General features: G+C 39.5%; 1 long non-coding RNA gene across 1 annotated transcript; it reads left to right on the top strand.

Annotated features, from left to right (window-relative positions):
* Window positions 1-14,792: 14,792 nt before the first annotated feature.
* Window positions 14,793-17,305, top strand: LOC120103940 (uncharacterized). The gene is made up of 3 exons (XR_016397933.1): window positions 14,793-15,868; window positions 16,078-16,143; window positions 17,075-17,305. It is a non-coding gene; the product is annotated as an uncharacterized LOC120103940 (long non-coding RNA).
* Window positions 17,306-21,362: the final 4,057 nt, after the last annotated feature.

Here is a 21,362-nt window from a genome sequence, read left to right on the forward strand (position 1 = left end):
CCACTATAAATCTCTGTGTGTTTGCGTTTGACTGTGATTGCTACTTTAAGTTTTACCTTTGGACATACACTTGTGTGTTTTGTTTTAATTAGTCAAAAAGTTTTAAAACACCCAATTCACCCCCCTCTTGGGTGACCATCTCTGGGCAACACTTTATCACCTTCATAGATGATTTTTCATGGTATGGATATATTTATTTGCTGCATGAGAAATCTCAAGCCGCTACGGTCCTCGAGATATTTCTCATTGAGGTTGAAAGTGTTGCCCAGATAGACAACCCAAGAGGGGGGGGTGAATTGGGTTTTAAAATAATTTTGCAATTAAAACGTTTGTGGATGACTAATTAATACTTTTGCAAGATGATTAATTAGTTGCTATGTGCTGTGAGTGAAATGAGAGTAAGAGAGAGAGACACAAGCAATCACAAACACAATGTTTTTATAGTGCTTCGGAGCTAACCCTTGCTCCTACGTCCACTCCCCAAGTCTCACTTGGGAATTCACTATAACCCCTCGGATTACAGCCGGTTGTTTTACAAGCTCGCAACCCAACTTGTTGTTTTACGAGGTCACAACGAACACGGTCGGTTTTTCCAGGCTCACCGACTAGAACCACCCGATTGTTTTCCCGGGATCACAATCGAACCCTTACACGTTGGTTTTACCCTCGGCTCACCAACCAACCTCTACACCCTTGATTCAATCCCCCGATTGAATCAAGTGACAAGAAAACAGTTTATAAAGAATACAGGAATAGCTTCTTGAAAAGCAAATATAAACAATATAACTAAAGAAGAGTTAGAAGCCCTCAAACAGATTTTTAGATTTGAGGAAGGAGGCTTCTCGAACTCTGCAATCTCCTCGTGAGTGGGAAGAAGATCTGCTGTCAGATGAGGAGCCTTGAATGCGAAGAAGACGTTGGGAGTATGGACTTCAATGCACTTCTTTCTTCTTTCTCTTATATTTTCTCTAGAGAGGCTTTGGTAGGTGAAAATCACTTTAGCTTTGAATGGAGTCTCTCGTTCTTACCTTGCTACAGTCCTCTGTGGCTATTTAAGCCATTCCCCACGAAAACTAGCCATTAGACACACTTTTCTAGCCGTTCTGCACATTCTGCACATCCTGACAATGTGTCCGTTGGGATCGGAGTCGACTCGCGCGATTTGGAGTCGACTCGGCTGTAGCAGGAGTCGACTCATGCTTTTCTGGAGTCGGCTCGGCAACTGTTCCAGATTTGAATTAAAGTGGTCTTTTCGACTGGGAGTCGACTCCGGGTCTGGAGCTGACTTGGCATTTTTGGAGTCGGCTCATGCCAAGGAATCCATGGATGTATTCTTCAACTTGGCTCACTCGAGTCGACTCGTGAATTCTGGGAGTCGACTCGGTCCTCAGAGCCCGAACTCTCGATCTTCTGTCTTTTGGCTCGTCCAGTCTTGGAGTCGACTCGAACTGTTCCGGAGTCGACTCGGCTCTCAGTATCCGGAAACCAGTTCTCTGTCTTTTTGGAGTAGCGCTGCCTTGGAGTCGACTCGAACTTTCTTGGAGTCGACTCGCGTCTCAGAGACAAAAACACTGTCTTCTGTCTTTTGGTGTAGCGCTGTCTCGGAGTCGACTCGGGCTTTGCGGGAGTCGACTCGGCTCTCAGTGTCCGAAAATTGCTCTCTGACTTTTGCCTTGTAATACACTGAGAGTCGACTCTCGCTTTCTTTGGAGTCGACCAGCCAACCATCGGAGTTGACTCGCGTTCCTCAGGAGTCGACTCGGCTCTCAGGGTCCGAAAACTGCTCTCTGACTTTTTGTCTGTAACTCCCTGGAGTCGACTCATACTACCCTGGAGTCGACTCGCGCACTTCAGGAGTCGACTCGCTGACAGGTTCTGAGTTGGGTCTTTCTGTTTGTCTGTCTGTTCTTAGTCGGAGTCGACTCGTAATATTCCGGAGTCGACTCGAGCCTGTGCCAATGCTTCTGATACGCTTGGAGTCGACTCGTACTTTCCAGGAGTCGACTCGAGTCTCAGACTTTGGTTCATATAGACTTCTTAACTTATCCAAATTGTCTTGAACCAAATTTAGAGACTCTTAACCATAAATTTACAAGATTTTCACTGAAACACTAGATTGAATTCATTAGTAAACATAAGATATACTCAAATGCTTTGAGCTCATCAAAATCAAATAGGGTTACAATCAATCACTCCACAATCTCCCACTTTTTGATGATGACAAAATATTGAGTATATGTAAAGTGAATTGCTCAAACAAACAAGGAAATTTACAAAACATTTTTGAAATGAATTCAAATGTCTGGTTATTTAATTTATCCATACTTGAAAGGTGTGAAACAATAAATTTTGGAGTTAAAGCTCCCCCTTTCATTTGGAATTATATAAGCCTTCATATCATGCAATTAATTGTTTGGCTTATATATATATTTAATGATTTTGCTTTCTTAACAATTCAGATTCTCCCCCTCAACATATGCATTCAACTTTGTTTTGATTCTCTGAATTTTCTTTTAGTGCATTGAAACTTTTGAACTGAAATTTTTGGTTTTTAGAGGAAAAATCTGTCAATTTGTTCTTGAGTAGGATTCAACTAATCTCCGAATATCCCTTGAATAGATTATGGAGATTACTCCATTAGGAGCCCCAACAGAGAGATAATGAGCCTCGAGGTATCAAATCCACTAAGAACAAATTATTGTTTGTTTTAATTTTTTGATTTTCATTTTGATTCCTTTTACATATCTATTAAATATTTCTCCCCCTTTTTGTCATCGTATCAAAAAGGAGGTAAGCAGAACACATAAGCAAGTAGAGATCAATGTGCACAAAATTGAAGAAAATTGTCTACTCATTGTATTGATGTATATGTAAGTACATTTGTGAATACAATAAGTAAAGCAGTAAATACATGTCAAAATACAAAAAGAGCTAAGGCTTCCTCGAGGAGGATGCGGCTCCCCTGGGCTGTTTGGACTGTTGTTCCACGAGTAGGGTGACCGCATTGGTGACGTGCTCTAACTGTCTGATAATGGCCGAGGTAGCCCTGCTGTGTGTCGTGTCGAGCTCGGTCACTGTCTCCTGGAGTGTGTCCAGCTTGGCGATGAGCACATTCGCCAAGCGCTCGGCCCCCTGACTAGTGGTGCCCATATCTTGTCGGATGTCATCTCGCATCTGTCGTGTGGTGCGTGTGACATCACTCATGCTAGAGAACTGGGCTTGTATCAGGCTCCTGACATTGAAGATCTCCTCCCTCAGATGAGCCGTCATCTCGGTCACGGCTGATAAGAAAGGGACCAATACAGAAGAGGGGGCAGTGGAGGGAGTAGTCGCTGAACCTCGTAGCTCCCTCAGCAGATCGTCCCGAAGGTCCCTGACGATCTCCTGTCGCAACTCCCGGAGCTGCTCAGGTGAAATCCGAACCTCCATCGGCGGAGTGGGTGGAGCTGAGGAGGAGGGTCCGGCAGAGGTGGATGGGGCTGAGGTGGAGGGAAAGGTAGGGATGTCTGAATCAGGGTCAGGACTGGAGGAGTGTCTGGTAGTATGTGTGGAGGTAGATGGTTTCCTGACCCAAGTTCCCTCTACCTTATGAAAACCCATCCGGTGCAGGGTCCCCTCACCCATGCGATCTGTCCATCGCAGACCGCGAGAGGGTTCCCCCTCAGGAATGGGGATCCCGGACTCCCTAAAGATCAAGGTGTACAGCATACCATAGGGAAGGGTGAGCCTAGGCCTGTCTAGTGGCTCGCATAGGTATCTGTACATGAGTTTGGGAAAGTTGATTGGGGTGTCCTGGAGGATGTAGAACATAAGGGCTAGGTCCCTCTCAGAAACAAAATCGAAGCGGCCAGTCTTCGGAAAGAGGGTCCTAGAGATGATACTCAAGAGGAGCCACATCTCAACTGACAGTGAGCTGGCGGACACCTCATCTAATGGGGACTGGGGTGAACACCCTAAAATGGCCGTAAGGGCCTCAGTCCTGTCCTCTGGATGTGTAGGAGATACCCCAACTTGAGGAAGATGGAGGATCTGAGCAATGATATCCTCCGAAATGAACAATGGGACACCGGCTACCATTCCCTCTATCCCACCATGGCCCCTATGCACGGTACCGTAGAACTCCCTAACTAGCCCTGGGTATGTGGGGAGATCTAGGGAACAGAAGAACTCTAAACCCTGGGCCCTTAACCTCTCTCCTATGGTGAAGCCCTCCCGGGAGAGATAGTCAAAGTTGACGTATCTCCCGGTGGAGACCGCCTTCCCGGCGCACGGACGCGAGGGAGCGGGCCTCGGCGGGGAACGAGCCGGAGGTTGTGGCCTCACGGGATCGTTCCGAGCCTTGGACCGTCGCTCAGTGCCGGTCGCGGGTTGGGGCCTCTTCCGGCTTGGGACAACGGCTTTACGAGGCATGGTCGACCTAGAATGGGGTAAAACGCTAATGGACGGAGGAAGGTCGACGGAAAAAGTCCTAAGGACGGTCGGAGATGATCTAGGAGACGGCTCTAGGGTTTTTTGAACAGTGGCGGCGGTGAATAGAAGTGTTGATTAAATGCTTGGATTAGGGTTAAAAAACCCGGATCCCAACCTCGAGTCGACTCCACTGAGTCGCGAGTCGACTCGACCTCGAGTCGACTCCGAAGTATGCGCGAGTCGACTTCCCTTATGCTTTCATTGTCCTCGAGTCGACTCTCGTCTATGTGCGAGTCGACTCCTCCTTATGAGCCGACTCTGAAACTTACTCGAGTCGACTCGAACTCCGGCACGCACCTAAAAATCATGCTATTTTCGTACCAAACCAGGGACACTCACTAAGTTATGATCTAATTTGATGATCATAGTTGAGAAACTCTATTTTTAACACAATTTAATCATCAAAATCAATGAACTAGTGGAAAATACCACTAGGATGGATCAATCACTCCTAATCCCCTCCTAAGCACACTAAATCTCTCTTCACTTAAGGGTTTTGTAAAAATATCAGCTAATTGATCATCAGTGCAAACAAATTGAAGTGTCACATCACCATTCAGTACATGATCTCTTATGAAGTGATGTCTTATCTCAATATGTTTAGTTCTTGAATGCTGAATTGGATTTTTAGTTAGATTAATGGCACTTGTATTATCACAATTAATGGGAATTTTATTTTGTTTAATGCCATAGTCTTCAAGTTGTTGTTTAATCCACATGATTTGAGCACAACAACTCCCGGCTGCAACATATTCAGCTTCAGCAGTAGATAATGCAACCGAGTTTTGTTTCTTGCTAAACCAAGAGATTAAATTTTCTCCTAAGAGTTGACATGACCCGCTGGTGCTTTTTCTATCAAGTTTACAACCAGCAAAGTCTGAATCTGTGTATCCTATTAAGTTCAGGCTAGATTCTTTAGAATACCATAAATCTATATTCTTTGTTCCTATTAGGTATTTAAAGATTCTTTTGATTGCAATTAGATGAGATTCCTTAGGATTAGACTGATATCGAGCACACATGCATACACTAAACATGATATCAGGTCTACTTGCAGTGAGATACAATAAAGATCCTATCATACCTCTATATAACTTTTGATCTACAGATTTACCTGATTCATCTTGGTCTAATTTGCATGATGAGCTCATGGGTGTGCTGATTGGCTTGTTTCCCTCCATATCAAACTTCTTAAGCATCTCCTTGATGTATTTAGCTTGATTGATGAAGATCCCCTCTTTTGATTGTTTGATTTGAAGCCCGAAGAAATAGTTCAGCTCTCCCATCATGCTCATCTCAAACTCACTCTGCATTAAGTCAGCAAATTCTTCGCAGAGGCGATTGTTAGTAGCACCGAAAATAATATCATCAATATAAATCTGCACTAATAACATATCTTTGTTTTTCTTTTTCAAAAATAGTGTTGTATCTACATTTTCCCTAGAGAATTCATGATCTAGTAGAAATTTGCCAAGTCTTTCATACCATGCTCTAGGTGCTTGTTTCAAACCATAAAGTGCTTTGTTCAATTTATATACATGATTAGGGTATTGATGATTTTCAAAACTAGGAGGTTGTTCTACATATACCTCCTCATTAATATACCCATTTAAAAATGCACTTTTTACATCCATTTGAAATAATTTGAAGTTCTTAGAGCATGCAAATGCTAGTAAAAGTCTAATTGCCTCAAGTCTAGCTACAGGAGCAAAGGTTTCATCAAAATTTATACCTTCTTCTTGATTATACCCCTTTGCTACTAGTCTAGCCTTATTCCTTATTACAATTCCATTTTCATCAAGTTTATTTTTATAAATCCATTTGGTACCTATAATTGAATATTCAGAAGGTCGTTCAACTAGATTCCATACCTTGTTTTTAGTAAATTGGTTTAATTCTTCTTGCATTGCATTTATCCAATTTACATCTTTTTCAGCTTCTTCTATGTGTTTGGGCTCAAAATGTGAGACAAAAGCTAGATGATTATTTAAGTTCCTAAAAGATGCTCTAGTCCTAACAAGTTGAGATGGATCATCTAAAATCAATTCTTTAGGATGCCCGTGAGCATACCTCCAAGCCTTAGTTAGCCCATGATCCATCATATCCTCTTGGCTTGATGATGCATTTCCAATTAATTTTTGTTCATCATCTTGTAATGTCATCTCATCAATCTTTTCTTCAAGAATTTCCGTATCATCATCAAAATTAACTCTCTTGCTAGAAGAGATATCACTAGAATCATCAAAAACAACATGTATGGATTCTTCTATAACTAGGGTTCTTTTATTAAAGACTCTGTAGGCTTTACTAGTTGTAGAGTACTCCAAGAATATACCCTCATCAGATTTAGAGTCAAATTTTCCTAGATTATCTTTCCCATTATTATGAACAAAACACCTACATTCAAAGATATGAAAATAGTTCACTTTTGGTTTTCTGTTTTTCCAAAGTTCATAAGGTGTTTTCTTTATAATGGGTCTTAATAAAACTCTATTTAATATATGACATGAGGTATTGATGGCTTCTCCCCAAAAGTACTTAGGAAGATTACTTTCATATAACATGGTTCTAGCCATTTCTTCTAGAGTTCTATTTTTCCTTTCTACAACTCCATTTTGTTGTGGTGTCCTAGGTGCAGAAAAATTATGAGTTATCCCCTTTTTACTACAAAACTCATCAAATAAATGATTTTCAAATTCGGTTCCATGGTCACTTCTAATAGCTATGACTGAAGTATCTCTAGCATTTGTTACTTCTTTGTGAAATTTCTTGAAGACTGAAAATGCTTGATCCTTATGACCTAAGAACATGACCCAAGTGTATCTAGAATAATCATCTACAATAACTAGACCATATTTATTTCCACCTAGACTTGTGGTTCTAGTTGGTCCGAATAGGTCCATGTGTAGTAGTTCTAGAGGTCTAGAGGTAGAGACACAATTTATAGATTTAAAGAAGTTCCTTGATTGTTTGCCAAATTGACATGCTTCACATATTTTATTCTTTTCAAACTTTAGTTTTGGCAAACCTATTACGGAATCTCTCTTAACTAGTTTTGATATTGTGTCCATGCTTGCATGACCAAACTTACGGTGCCATAACCAACTAGCATCATTATCCTTAGTATCATTAACAACTAAACAGGGGTTATGTTTGGCAAGATCCTCAAGGTCTACAACATACACATTCCCGCGTCTTATTCCTTTAAAAACTAAACTATTGTCATTTGAGTTGGTTATGATGCATAGTGATGGTTTGAACAAAACATCAAAACCTCTATCACACAATTGACTAATGCTAAGTAAATTATGCTTAAGACCATCAACATATCGAACATTATCAATAAAGATTGAAGGGGTAATTTGTACTTTACCTATACTAATGATGTGACCTTGGTTATTGTCTCCAAAAGTCACAGCACCTCCCTTCTTAGCTTCAAGGGTGAAGAATTGATCCTTGTCACCCGTCATGTGTCTTGAGCAGCCACTATCCAAGTACCAACAATTTTTGTCAACCTTGGCTGCAAGACACTCCTACACAAGCAAATCATATAATCTTAGGTACCCAAGTTTTCTTGGGTCCTTCATGGTTAGTAATGTTGGTTCCTTTTGGAACCCAAACCCTTTTAATTTTTCTTTTAATTTTTTCTTTTCTATAATCGCACACATTTGCTTTATGTCCTAATGTTCCACAGCAAAAACATGTTATTTTCTTAGTTTTGCTTTCTCCTGCTTTAACAAAGAAGTTACTAAGAAGTTTTTGCTTATTTTTAGGTTTATATCCTAAACCAGCTCTATTGAATACAGCTCGTTGACTATTAAGTATCATATTCAATTTTTCAGAACTATATGTAAATTTTTCAACCAAAGGTTTGTATTTTTCAAGTTCTTTAGTTAGTGTTTGTTTTTCCGTTTTTAGAATGTTCAAGTCTTTTGTGAGATTCTCGTTTAAGATTTGTTTATTGTTTTTAAGTTCTAAAATTTTCTTAGTTAGTTTTTCATTATCTTTACTCAAGGTATTAGTTTTTTGAATTAAGAGTTGGTTGCTTGTCTTAAGTTCTAAATTTTCTTTGGTGATAAAGTCCTTATCCTTAACTAATTTATCGTATTTATGTAGGTAAGATTGATTAGCTAGCTTTAGCTCTTTATTCTTAAGATTTATAGCCTTATATTCAATCATTAATTCATTAAATGCATCATACAGTTCATCAAAGGTAAAATCTAAATGCGTTTCGGATGTTACCTCATTTTCATTGGCCATGAAGCAGAAATTGGCCTTTTCTTTTTATTCCTCATCCGATGATGATGATGATGCGTCGGAGTCCGATAGGGTGGAGACAAGGGCTTTCTTCTTCTTGTACTTGCTCCCCTTCTTCAGTAAAGGACACTCAGCTCTGATGTGCCCTGGCTTCTTGCACTCATAACATCCAATCCCCTCATTTTTCCTTTCCTTACCTTTATCCTTGCGATAGGAATTTGAGGGGCCTCTCCTTTGATGAAAGGACTTCTTTTGGTTGATGAATTTTCTGAACTTGCGCACGAGAAGAGCCTCATCATCATCTCCCTCATGATCTTCTTCTTCACTGCTGCTACTGCAAGACAAGTCTTTGTTAGAAGATGTAGATTTGAGAGCTATTACCTTTTTTCTTATGGGAGGACTCTTCTTCGCTGTGTTGCTTCATTGTTAGCTCGTGCGTCATTAGGGATCCAAGAAGCTCTTCAAGTGGAAGCTTGTTCAAGTCCTTGGCTTCTTGGATTGCTGTCACCTTGGCTTCCCATGACCTTGGTAGACAGCGAAGAATCTTCCTGACAAGCTCACTGTTAGTATAATTTTTGCCAAGGCTTTTTAGGCCATTGACAATATCAGTAAATCTAGTGAACATGCAAGTGATTGTTTCATTAGAATCCATCTTAAATAACTCATACTTATGAACTAATATATTTATTTTGGATTCTTTGACTTGATTCGTGCCCTCATGGGTCACTTCAAGTCTATCCCAAATCTCTTTTGCAGAATTGCAAGTAGAGACTCTATTGAATTCATTCCTATCTAATGCACAGTAGAGCACATTCATTGCTTTGGCATTGAGTTGTGCCTTCCTAAAGTCATTGTCATCCCAATCCTTTTCAAGTTTGGGTACAGTGACACCCTCTACATATATGGATGGAATGTATGGTCCATTTAGTATAATGGTCCACATCTCATAGTCTTGGGCTTGGATAAATATTCTCATCCTAGTCTTCCAATATGAGTAGTCGGATCCATTAAAGAATGGGGGTCTTTGGGTGGACTGGCCCTCCATGTGGGAAGATCCAAATGGGGTTGTCATTTTGATCTTTTACTCTTAGGGTAAAAGAGTTCCTGCTCTGATACCACTTGTTGCCCAGATAGACAACCCAAGAGGGGGGGTGAATTGGGTTTTAAAATAATTTTGCAATTAAAACGTTTGTGGATGACTAATTAATACTTTTGCAAGATGATTAATTAGTTGCTATGTGCTGTGAGTGAAATGAGAGTAAGAGAGAGACACAAGCAATCACAAACACAATGTTTTTATAGTGGTTCGGAGCTAACCCTTGCTCCTACGTCCACTCCCCAAGTCTCACTTGGGAATTCACTATAACCCCTCGGATTACAGCCGGTTGTTTTACAAGCTCACAACCCAACTTGTTGTTTTATGAGGTCACAACGAACACGGTCGGTTTTTCCAGGCTAACCGACTAGAACCACCCGATTGTTTTCCCGGGATCACAATCGAACCCTTACACGTTGGTTTTACCCTCGGCTCACCAACCAACCTCTACACCCTTGATTCAATCCCCCGATTGAATCAAGTGACAAGAAAACAGTTTATAAAGAATACAGGAATAGCTTCTTGAAAAGCAAATATAAACAATATAACTAAAGAAGAGTTAGAAGCCCTCAAACAGATTTTTAGATTTGAGGAAGGAGGCTTCTCGAACTCTGCAATCTCCTCGTGAGTGGGAAGAAGATCTGCTGTCAGATGAGGAGCCTTGAATGCGAAGAAGACGTTGGGAGTATGGACTTCAATGCACTTCTTTCTTCTTTCTCTTATATTTTCTCTAGAGAGGCTTTGGTAGGTGAAAATCACTTTAGCTTTGAATGGAGTCTCTCGTTCTTACCTTGCTATAGTCCTCTGTGGCTATTTAAGCCATTCCCCACAGAAACTAGCCGTTAGACACACTTTTCTAGCCGTTCTGCACATTCTGCACATCCTGACAATGTGTCTGTTGGGATCGGAGTCGACTCGCGCGATCTGGAGTCGACTCGGCTGTAGCAGGAGTCGACTCATGCTTTTCTGGAGTCGGCTCAGCAACTGTTCCAGATTTGAATTAAAGTGGTCTTTTCAACTGGGAGTCGACTCGACTTAACCCGGAGTCGACTCTCCAGAGTCTGGAGCTGACTTAGCATTTTTGGAGTCGGCTCATGCCAAGGAATCCATGGATGTATTCTTCAACTTGGCTCACTCGAGTCGACTCGTGAATTCTGAGAGTCGACTCGGTGCTCAGAGCCCGAACTCCCGATCTTCTGTCTTTTGGCTCGTCCAGTCTTGGAGTCGACTCGAACTGTTCCGGAGTCGACTCGGCTCTCAGTATCCGGAAACCAGTTCTCTGTCTTTTTGGAGTAGCGCTGCCTTGGAGTCGACTCGAACTTTCTTGGAGTCGACTCGCGTCTCAGAGACAAAAACACTGTCTTCTGTCTTTTGGTATAGCGCTGTCTCGGAGTCGACTCGGGCTTTGCGGGAGTCGACTCGGCTCTCAGTGTCCGAAAATTGCTCTCTGACTTTTGCCTTGTAATACACTGAGAGTCGACTCTCGCTTTCTTTGGAGTCGACCAGCCAACCATCGGAGTCGACTCGCGTTCCTCAGGAGTCGACTCGGCTCTCAGGGTCCGAAAACTGCTCTCTGACTTTTTGTCTGTAACTCCCTGGAGTCGACTCATACTTCCCTGGAGTCGACTCGGCAAGCATCGGAGTCGACTCGCGCACTTCAGGAGTCGACTCGCTGACAGGTTCTGAGTTGGGTCTTTCTGTTTGTCTGTCTGTTCTTAGTCGGAGTCGACTCGTAATATTCCGGAGTCGACTCGAGCCTGTGCCAATGCTTCTGATACGCTTGGAGTCGACTCGTACTTTCCAGGAGTCGACTCGAGTCTCAGACTTTGGTTCATATAGACTTCTTAACTTATCCAAATTGTCTTGAACCAAATCTAGAGACTCTTAACCATAAATTTACAAGATTTTCACTGAAACACTAGATTGAATTCATTAGTAAACATAAGATATACTCAAATGCTTTGAGCTCATCAAAATCAAATAGGGTTACAATCAATCACTCCACAGAAAGGCCGTTAGATAGAAAGGTGAAAATCATCAGATCAGATCGAGGTGGTAGGTACTATGGTAGATATGACGATCGGGTCATAACTCTAACCCATTCGCCAAACTTCTTAAACAACGTGGCATTGTGGCATAATACACTATGCCTGATATGCCTCAACAGAATGGTGTTGTTGAGAGGCGTAATCGGACATTACTGGATATGGTTAGGAGTATGATAAGCAATTCTACCTTACCCCAGTCATTGTGGAGTGAAGCTCTTAAGACTGTTGTGTATCTTGAACCGTGTCCCTGGTAAGTCAATTCCAAAAGCTCCTCTTGAGTTATGGACTGGAAGGGTACCAAGTTTGAGACATATGCACGTCTGGGGTTGTCCAGCTGAAGCAAGGCTTTACAGTCCACATGAAAAGAAATTGGATCCTAGAACTGTAAGCGGGCATTTTATTGGTCACCCAGAGAGATCTAAAGAGTATAGGTTTTATTGTCTCAACCATAGTCCGAGAATAGTAGAAACTGGAAATGCCAAATTTTTTGAGCTTGGTGAAGTCAGTGGGAGTACAGAATTGAGAGATGTAATCATTGAGGAAGTGCGGGTTGATGTTCCAATACCCACTTTTTCAGAAAGTTCTACCTAATGATCATTCTAATGATACTGTGGAACAAGTAAATAATGATCCATCTCATAATGAGAATGCTACTGATGAACAAGCTATGGAGATACCAGAACAGATAATGTTATGCAGATCTCAGAGGGAACGGAGACCTGCTATTTCATCTGATTGTGTAATGTATGTCCAGGAACATGAATTTGATATTGGAACAAGTAATGATCTAGTTACGTTTTCACAAATTAAAGAAAGAAGTGATTCTGATTAATGGATTGATGTCATGAAGGAAGAGTTCAAATCCATGGCCTAAAACAAAGTTTGGGATCTTGTTGAATTGTCTGAAGGATGCAAAAGAGTCGGATGTAAATGGGTTTTCAAAAAAAAAACATGACTCTAAAGGCAATGTGCAATAATATAATGCCAGACTTGTGGCCCAAGATTTTACTCAGAAAGTGGGCATTGATTATAAAGAGACTTTTTCTCCAGTATTTAAAAATGACTCTTTCAGAATCATTATGGCATTGGTGGCTCATTTCGATTTGGAGTTGCACCAAATAGATGTGAAAACGGCCTTTTTGAATGGAAGTTTGGATGAAGAGGTCTACATGGAGCAGCCGGAAGGCTTCTCTGAAGAGAGTAAAGGTCACTTAGTTTGTAAGCTCAATAAGTCAATCTATGGACTTAAATAAGCTCCTCGACAATGGTATCTAAAGTTTCATAATACTATTATTACCTTGGGATTTAAGAAAAATGTCGTTGATCGATGTATATATTTAAAGGTTAGGGAGCAAGTTTATTTTTCTAGTTCTATATGTTGATGACATATTGTTGGGCAGTAGTGATATAAGTCTACTGTATGAGACTAAGAGTTTTCTCTCAAAAAAATTTTAAATAAAAGACTTGGGCAATGCATCTTTCATGATTGGAATCGAAATTTTTCGAGACCGAAAACGAGGATTGTTGGGATTGTCTCAGAAACGTTATATAGAAAGAATTCTTGAGAGATTTGGCATGATAGATTGTTCATTTTTAGATACCCCGATAACAAAAGGTGATAATCTCACAATGTTCCAAGACTAATTGGGGGCGGAAGGAGATGGAAAAGATTCTGTATGCGTCCATTGTGGGAAGCTTGATATATGAGCAAACTTGTACGAGGCCAGATATCAGTTTTGCGGTTGGCATGCTTGGGCGTTATCAAAGTAATCCAAGAATGCCCCATTGGAAAGCTACGAAGAGGGTACTTCACTATTTGCAAGGAACTAAGGATTATTTGCTCACCTTTAGAACAACTGATAATCTAAAGGTGATCAGATACTCAGACTCTGATTTTGCTAGTTGCTCAGATAGCAGAAAATCCACTTCTGGTTATGTGTTTTTACTAGCAGATAGAGCTATTTTCTAGAAGAGTATGAAGCAAACCATTACTGCTTTGTCTACAATGAAGGTTGAGTTTGTGGCGTGCTTTAAAGCCACAGTGCTTGGTTTGTGGCTGAGAAACTTTATCTCGAGACTTGAAGTTGTCGACTCTATAGCCAAGCCACTGAGAATTTATTGTGATAATTCTTTTGCAGTCTTTTTCTCCAAGAACAACAAGTATTCTAATAGTGTGAAGCATATGGAGCTCAAATACCTTAGTGTCAATGAGGAAGTACAGAAACAAATAGTGTCCATAGAACACATCGAGACTTCACTTATGGTTGCCGATCCTTTGACGAAAGGATTGACAGGAAAGAAATTTAAAGAATATGTTGACAGTATAGGTCTTATGTATTTATCCATGTTTTGAACATGTCAGTGAGCTCATAAATGTATTGGATGTTTTCTTCTGAACATACATGGATATCTAAGTATAATTGTTTCTGTTTTCTCATTTTCCACTTATATGTACATTGAATGGTGTGGATGAAAGATGACAAGAAATAGATATAAATGTGAACCCAAGGGATTATGATAGTAGCCTTAAACCCTTATAAAAGATCATGTTGAATGAAGTTGCTAGTGTTGTGGTACATGGAAGGCATTTTGTTGATTGAATAACAAATGACCGCCATGACTCGTATTAGTAGCCAATTTGACATTGATGTAATAGAATTCATATGAAGTATATTAGACTGGGAAGGTTTGTAATGAAAAGCGTGCACATGTATGATTTTAATGTCATAACCCATAATAGTTATTTTAGAAGAAAAAGTTTTGAAGTATTTTCAAATTACAAAGAAGGTTTTATTTTGTTTTATGGGTGTATGAGCCAAGTGGGAGAATATAAAAATATTATTAAATTAATATTCTATTAAAGTGTCTCACACATCCTATAATATCCGATTAAATGATTATGGGTTATTACTAGTCTAGTTGTATTTATGGGTAGAAGGCCTATTAAAAAGAGTCTTTTAGTTTTCTTGCTGGTAGAAAATCTATTAAAAGAGTCTTTTGGTTTTTTTGATGGTGGGAGATCTATAAAAGAAATGAGAGACTCTAAGGTTCAAATCTACAACATAATTTGTGCCTCTAACCATCATGAGACGCTCTTGAGGAACATTGTTAGGGTGATCTTACAGGTATGTCTTTATGGTTTTATATTTCGCATTATGACTGTGATTAATGTGATAATCCAAGATCCTCTTGATGTATTTTCATATTCGAAATTATAACATTACTTCCGCTACTTGCCCTATCCTTAGCCAACTCTTCGCATCTCCTCTCTTGATGATTTTTTCCCCGGATTATGGCTGTCACCATTCTCATCCAATTTCTTCGACCACCCCTTGCAATTATTCCCTCTTCCTCCCTTCTTTGACGTCTCCTCACCAGCACTTCATCTTTCTTTTGTCTGTGCTCTACCTCAACCATCGATCAATAAAACGAGCATGCCATCTTTCTAACCACAGCATCGTATCACTGATCTTTCTTTCAGGAGGATAGCATGCAATGTCAGTGTTCGAAGAAATGCCTAACTAACTCTATTTGTTGTTACTAGCTTGTATTCATATGAAAGTTTTAGATTTTAGTGGTTACTGACTAATGCCACTTTGGACCGTTGCTTGTATCCGGATTCAGTAACAATTTGCTAGAAGTAGGATATTGTCTTATGTCATTAGTTGACCTTGCATCTTTTCTCTATCCTTTTCATGGTGCTTGACTGAGAGCTGTAAAGCTAACTTGGTTAGAAATTAGGATTGGTTTGCTTCTATGATCTTTGGGTCAGTGAAGTGCTTGAAATTTACTTTGTTAATAGCATGCCACAAAATGCTAGCCATTCATAAGAAGAGAAACTCTCTCTTTCACACCCCGGAAGCTCTTGGAATCATCCATCTTCTCCGTCAACGTGAGAGGAAGCTTAAATGGTCAGCCGGCAGGCCAGAAGGCACAAACGGGTCCAGACCATCTTGCCACTGCACACGAGCTATCCTTCATGCTCCATCTCGTGCTGGTATTTCCATCCTTCTCTCTAAAATGTCTCAAGGCTTGCCACAACTAGGCAGCCGTGCAGGCAACCGTACAAATTAATAATGGAACGTGCTAGTCTCTTGACCATAAAATTACTATCTCAATCTTACTAAACCACTGCAGCTGCATCTAATTTTTACTGTCACAATATTATATGTGCAACTTATTGAATTGATTCTCATTAGTTTTCAGGTATTGTGTTTTCAAGGTTTATAACCTCAATGAACATCTATTCTCGTTTGGATTCCATTATGCCAGGTAACTGACCTTTTGCAAATTTTTGATTGCTTTTTTCCTTTCGAGTTTTCCATTCTTTACATAGGTTGTGATATATATGGTATTACTTGTTTCGAGTTGTGAAAAAAATGGGAAAGAAAAGAAAGCTACAGTTATGTGTTTGGTAGCTAATTTATCGGAGCACCACACTTGACATTGTCATTCACAAACTCACTTCACATTACCCTATGAAATCATATTGTTTGTCTTGTCTACATCATAAGTTACTCAACCACTTCTAACTTTCTATATGGGAACACTCTGGTTTGAGGGGAAAAGTGAATGGCAAGAGAGGTTCAAAGTTCTGGTACTCGGTGGTTGAAATCAAATATAGACAAACCAGTATTCGGAAGAACAATGTGAGCCTGTGAGGTTTTCATTGATTGCTTGTTAATACATTATGAACCTAGTTTTTGTTAGAGAATTAAGAATAAGTCTAGGTTGTTCCCTTGGCGTCCTTTGCTAGCTTGTGGTTTATGACAATCTTCTCAGCAAAATTTCAAACTTTCATTATTTAGACACTTAATGGTACTACAGGCCTTATGATATGTCCTATGCTCAGGACGCTTAGACAATTCATGGTACCTAATAGAACTCCTTCTTATGATTGTGCCATGATGACAACATCTTTTCATGTTGATACTTAAGACTTTTCGCAAAAGATGTCAAGTCTAACATCACATCAAATGGGGGTTTGCCAGCTTCCTGAAGTTGTCAAGTCTGACATACATACTCTGTCTACTTATGAAGTTGCCTGACATTACATTACCTGAATTAACTAACTATTCATTCTTTCTACTTATGTTTATTTTTTGCTATCATATTCTCTTGCCTGCGGTTTTTCAGAAATTTACATTGTCATTCAGAACTTGGCCTGTTGATTTTACTAATTGGACAACTTTTGATTTGACAGATTTCTATGGGTTTGGTTCACAGTGGGAGCTGCCTTCAGTTTGATGGCTCTACTTGGAGTTTCAGTAGTTAGAGATGGTTTTTTATTTGTTGCATACTACATGTACCATTGAAACCTTCTATCTACGAGGCCTTTAATTATATATTCTCCACAAATCTAAGAGTCAACATACTTCTGTACATAAACAGAGTTAATGAATAAATCAACTTCCAACAAGCTTCAATGACTGCATCGCAGAGCCTGTATTGGCTGGCTGTTATTAACAGCCTTTGGTAATTCAAATTATGACCTGAGAAGCAGGGTAGAAACTAAATTCCTATTTCAGCCTATGCGAATTGATTACATTATTTTGATATAAACTTTTTAAAGAACTTTTATGGTTTTGTAAGCTAATCTTATGGTAATTGTATCCTTACCTTGCTTCCAAAGTGTGGCATTTGCTGGTCCTATGTTCAATGCAGTTCCCACTGTAATTTATATCGTGAACTCCAAATCAGTTGTTATCATTTTTTTGGAGGCAAAATTAAGCAATCCTGATTCACTTGATATTTGTTCTCGCTATTCATATGAACGGCAGATCCTATTCTGGGAGTCAGCCGGGGCTTTTCATCTCCACAACAGAGCTATGGGGCTTAACAATCTTTCGGGGGGCTGGTTGTTTGGCAACTCTTGTTTGGTTACTATTAGTTGAAAATTTGGAGTCTGCATGTCTGAAAAATGCTGGAATATTTATTATTCTCAGTTATATAGGTAGCTGGATTTAGCATATCAATATGGACACTGGCATTATGATAGTTTCAACACTGATGTCTGTTGCACTACATGAATTTGGACATGCTGTTGCTGCTGCAAGGTCATTCTCTTCCCTTAACACTAACTGTAGTCTTCCAGCCCTTCAATATCATATTGTTTTATTGCAAGAAGAAGGACAGCAAGATATTGCTTGTCTCTCACTGGTTTAAGCTATAATTTTGTTGGTAAACATCAAGTGCAGCTCCTGATTAACAACTTATTTCCGATAACAACTATACAAAATCTACTCCTCTTTCTGCATTAAATGATGAAGAATATCCTACTAATAATGGGTGTCAGATTGGCTGTCTTGAAATCTTTGTTTAGATTGCAAAACTGGATGCATGAAAGAAAAGCCTTATTGTTTTCGAATATGTAGATTATCATCAAAATGGATGATGACAAACTGTGGTTTCTGTGCTTTAATTAAAACCTATAAATTTTCCCCTAAATGAAATAAGTTTTTGCTGTGATTATTTCCATATTTATTCGAATAACATTATATATGGAAGTGAATTTTGCATAAGAAATCAACTTAATTATTGATTTTGCAAGAACAGGCCAGATTTTTTTTTTTCAAAATATTACACATTTGCCTAGGGTTCCTAACAATTTTGCCCCAAGTCTAAAGTATAAGATGGGTGATACACAAATTTAAAACATTCGATGCACATTTGTGTATGCCTGATAGATAAGGTCTACAAAATTGATGCTAGGAACTGTAAGTACATGACCTGTTTCGTATGATACAGTAACGTACGCACCCGTAACAAAACATGCTCCAACACTTTTTTCACTTCCAACCATGATACTGCCTATAACCGGACGGTACAGGTCGGTACCAAGCGATATGGGGCAGTTTCGATTAGTTTGGACTAGTTCGGCTCATATACCGAACTGAACATTAGTACTGTACGAGTGCCTTACCGATATGGTACAGTATAATGGGTACAGGATGGTACGGCAGACCTAGCCTGATAAACATATTTTGAATATTTGATAAAAATTTGTTTATGCTACAGCCTATCTCATACTTAGATGCAGGGGCATAATCACCGGGAAGCCTCTAAATGCGAATCATTCTACGAAAAAATAAATTTGAATTCGGTTATTTTCTTGCAAAACCATTAATTAAGTGGATTGTTATGCAAAGTCCGCTATACGAATCCTAACACGTGCAAAATGACTTCCAGTGTCTTTCTTTCATGTTTTTCTTGGCACTTAGATATTTATTTACTTGTGAACCTCTAGCTTATGCATAGATTGAGCCCAACCATTTTCTTTTGCTGTAGCTTATCCATGAATTTCAAATTTTCTTGTCTTTGCTTTTGGCATCTCTCTATGTCTCAAGAATGACGACATACAAAATTCTATGCATGTCAATACTGCTTTCTCTAAATGTGCAATTTTTACAGGCATATTTTCTGGATGGTGAATCTATACTAGAGACTGCTCTTCGCTCTATCACCTGGTTAACTCCAAGGCGGTAGTGTAGTGTCCTCCCATTTTACCTTGTTGGAGGGACTCTCTTATCTATCATTACCATTCTAAGAATCCTTTGCTCCATACTGATAAGACATAATTAGCTTTTTTTAAGTCATCCTAGACTGCATTGCAAGCTTATTTCTTCTTTCATGGGCTTTATTTGGATTCATGGAGTGTAAGATTACTATTGATAAAAATTACTACAGGGAAGATCAGTTGAACTTAACAGAACAAAGTTCTGCTGAAAAGCTGACCACCAAACAAAGGATGTCTGAGGCCACAGGATTGGTTACTAGCTCGGCTTGACATGTGAGCACTTAACCTGGGTTCTGAGATTCTTCAGCTGTGACAACATAGGATGGCTTTCCAGTCAGAGACGTAGCGTTGGAGCCATGTCTAGCATGGGGGAATCATCTTAAATAGTTCTCATGATGCGGGTGTGCCAGAAAAGGTGTTTCTGGCTGGGTGAGTCCTACTCAAAGCCATCTGGGATACATCTTGGCTTAAACAACATAATATGGGGGGCTTTTAGTTTGTTCTTTTCTTGAATGCAACCTGCTAGTAGTCAAAAAAAAATTCAAATCTGCACCATTATGAAGCCTTGTGAATTAGCTCCCAGATATCATTTGCAGAGTATCATTTGTTTTCAAGAAAAACTGCGAGGCTTTATTTTACTGTCGGTGAACCAAATTTAACCAAAGATGTGCAATTGAGGAAGGGATCTATGTTATATGAGAGAGAGAGAGAGAGAGAGAGAGAGAGAGAGAGAGACCTATAACCAATTATCTGTGAAGGATGTTAATTTTTTTTTTGTGGGGGGGGGTATGGGGGTTGAGAAAAAAAGGTAGGCTTTGAATTTGTTATATGGCTCTAGAGTTGCTGTCGGCAACATGTACCTAAATGTGTACATAGATACTTCTCCAAAGGAACATCTTGCTTTTTTCTCGATCTGGAAGTGACTGCTATTTAATTTTATCATGGTTGTTAATGCTAAAAATAAACTGATATATTGCATTCCATAGTTATATCTTGTTTAGGAGGTTTAAACATACCTCATATACTGCATTCAGGAATCTTAAAATGGTGATTTAGTAAAGGATCCATCCATGAATTATCATCCATGTATTACCAATAAATAATGATGCTTCAGTGGCACCTCCCTTAAATTGATAAGAAATTTAGGAGTTCTGTTTATCAAATAAAACATCTACATAATTACAGTTTCTTGTGACAATCCTTCTTATCAGTTGTTGATACCCTCTGATGCTTGAAAGCCAGATCAAATTGATGATAATTTGTTGTGACAAGAAATATAAAGAATTAAATCATTTGGAAGGGAAGACAAATGTTCATCATTTTAACAAACTTTATAGAAAATCTATAGGGTATATATGTGCAAGACTTTATGAATGCACATACAAGATTTTAACTCGTGCTTTCCACATGACATGAAAATTGATGGACAGCTCTGGTCCTGCCGAAAGAGATTCTTTTTGTTTTTCTTTTTATTTTCAAGGAGAGGAATTCTGGAAGATGGTATGCTACAGCAGCAAAGATTACAGGGATTTGAGGAAGCTCCTGTTTTCTAAAATCTTACCATTATAAATTTCCTCGAACATCATCAAGTGTTATATTGTTGGAAATTGATTTCGATCTCGCATGGTTTCCATCTCACAAAGTTTCACCCGAGAGCACATGAAACAACTCTTGGCAATGGCGAAATCATGCCCAAAGCTCGCGCTATATATGGCAAGAGATATACACCGGGCTAAACCGCCAAGACTGGATCGAGTTCAAACCAGAGTCTTATTGTTTTATATGATCAGGTTGGGGTCTAATCCAACACTGAAACCAATTTGTTTTATGAATTCACAAGAACAATCTGCATCCACAAGAACAAAATGCTAAAGAAATACCACCTCATACCAGAAGATATATGCATATAGGGTCCACCTGCACCACACATAACAATTGCTCCCAGGATCGAACCCCAGAAAGCTCTGCATGAGAA

This window comes from Phoenix dactylifera, chromosome 1 (assembly GCF_051530095.1).
Source record: "Phoenix dactylifera cultivar Ajwa chromosome 1, Ajwa_hap1_PhDact_Kaust_v1.1, whole genome shotgun sequence".
Classification (NCBI taxonomy): Eukaryota; Viridiplantae; Streptophyta; class Magnoliopsida; order Arecales; family Arecaceae; genus Phoenix; species Phoenix dactylifera.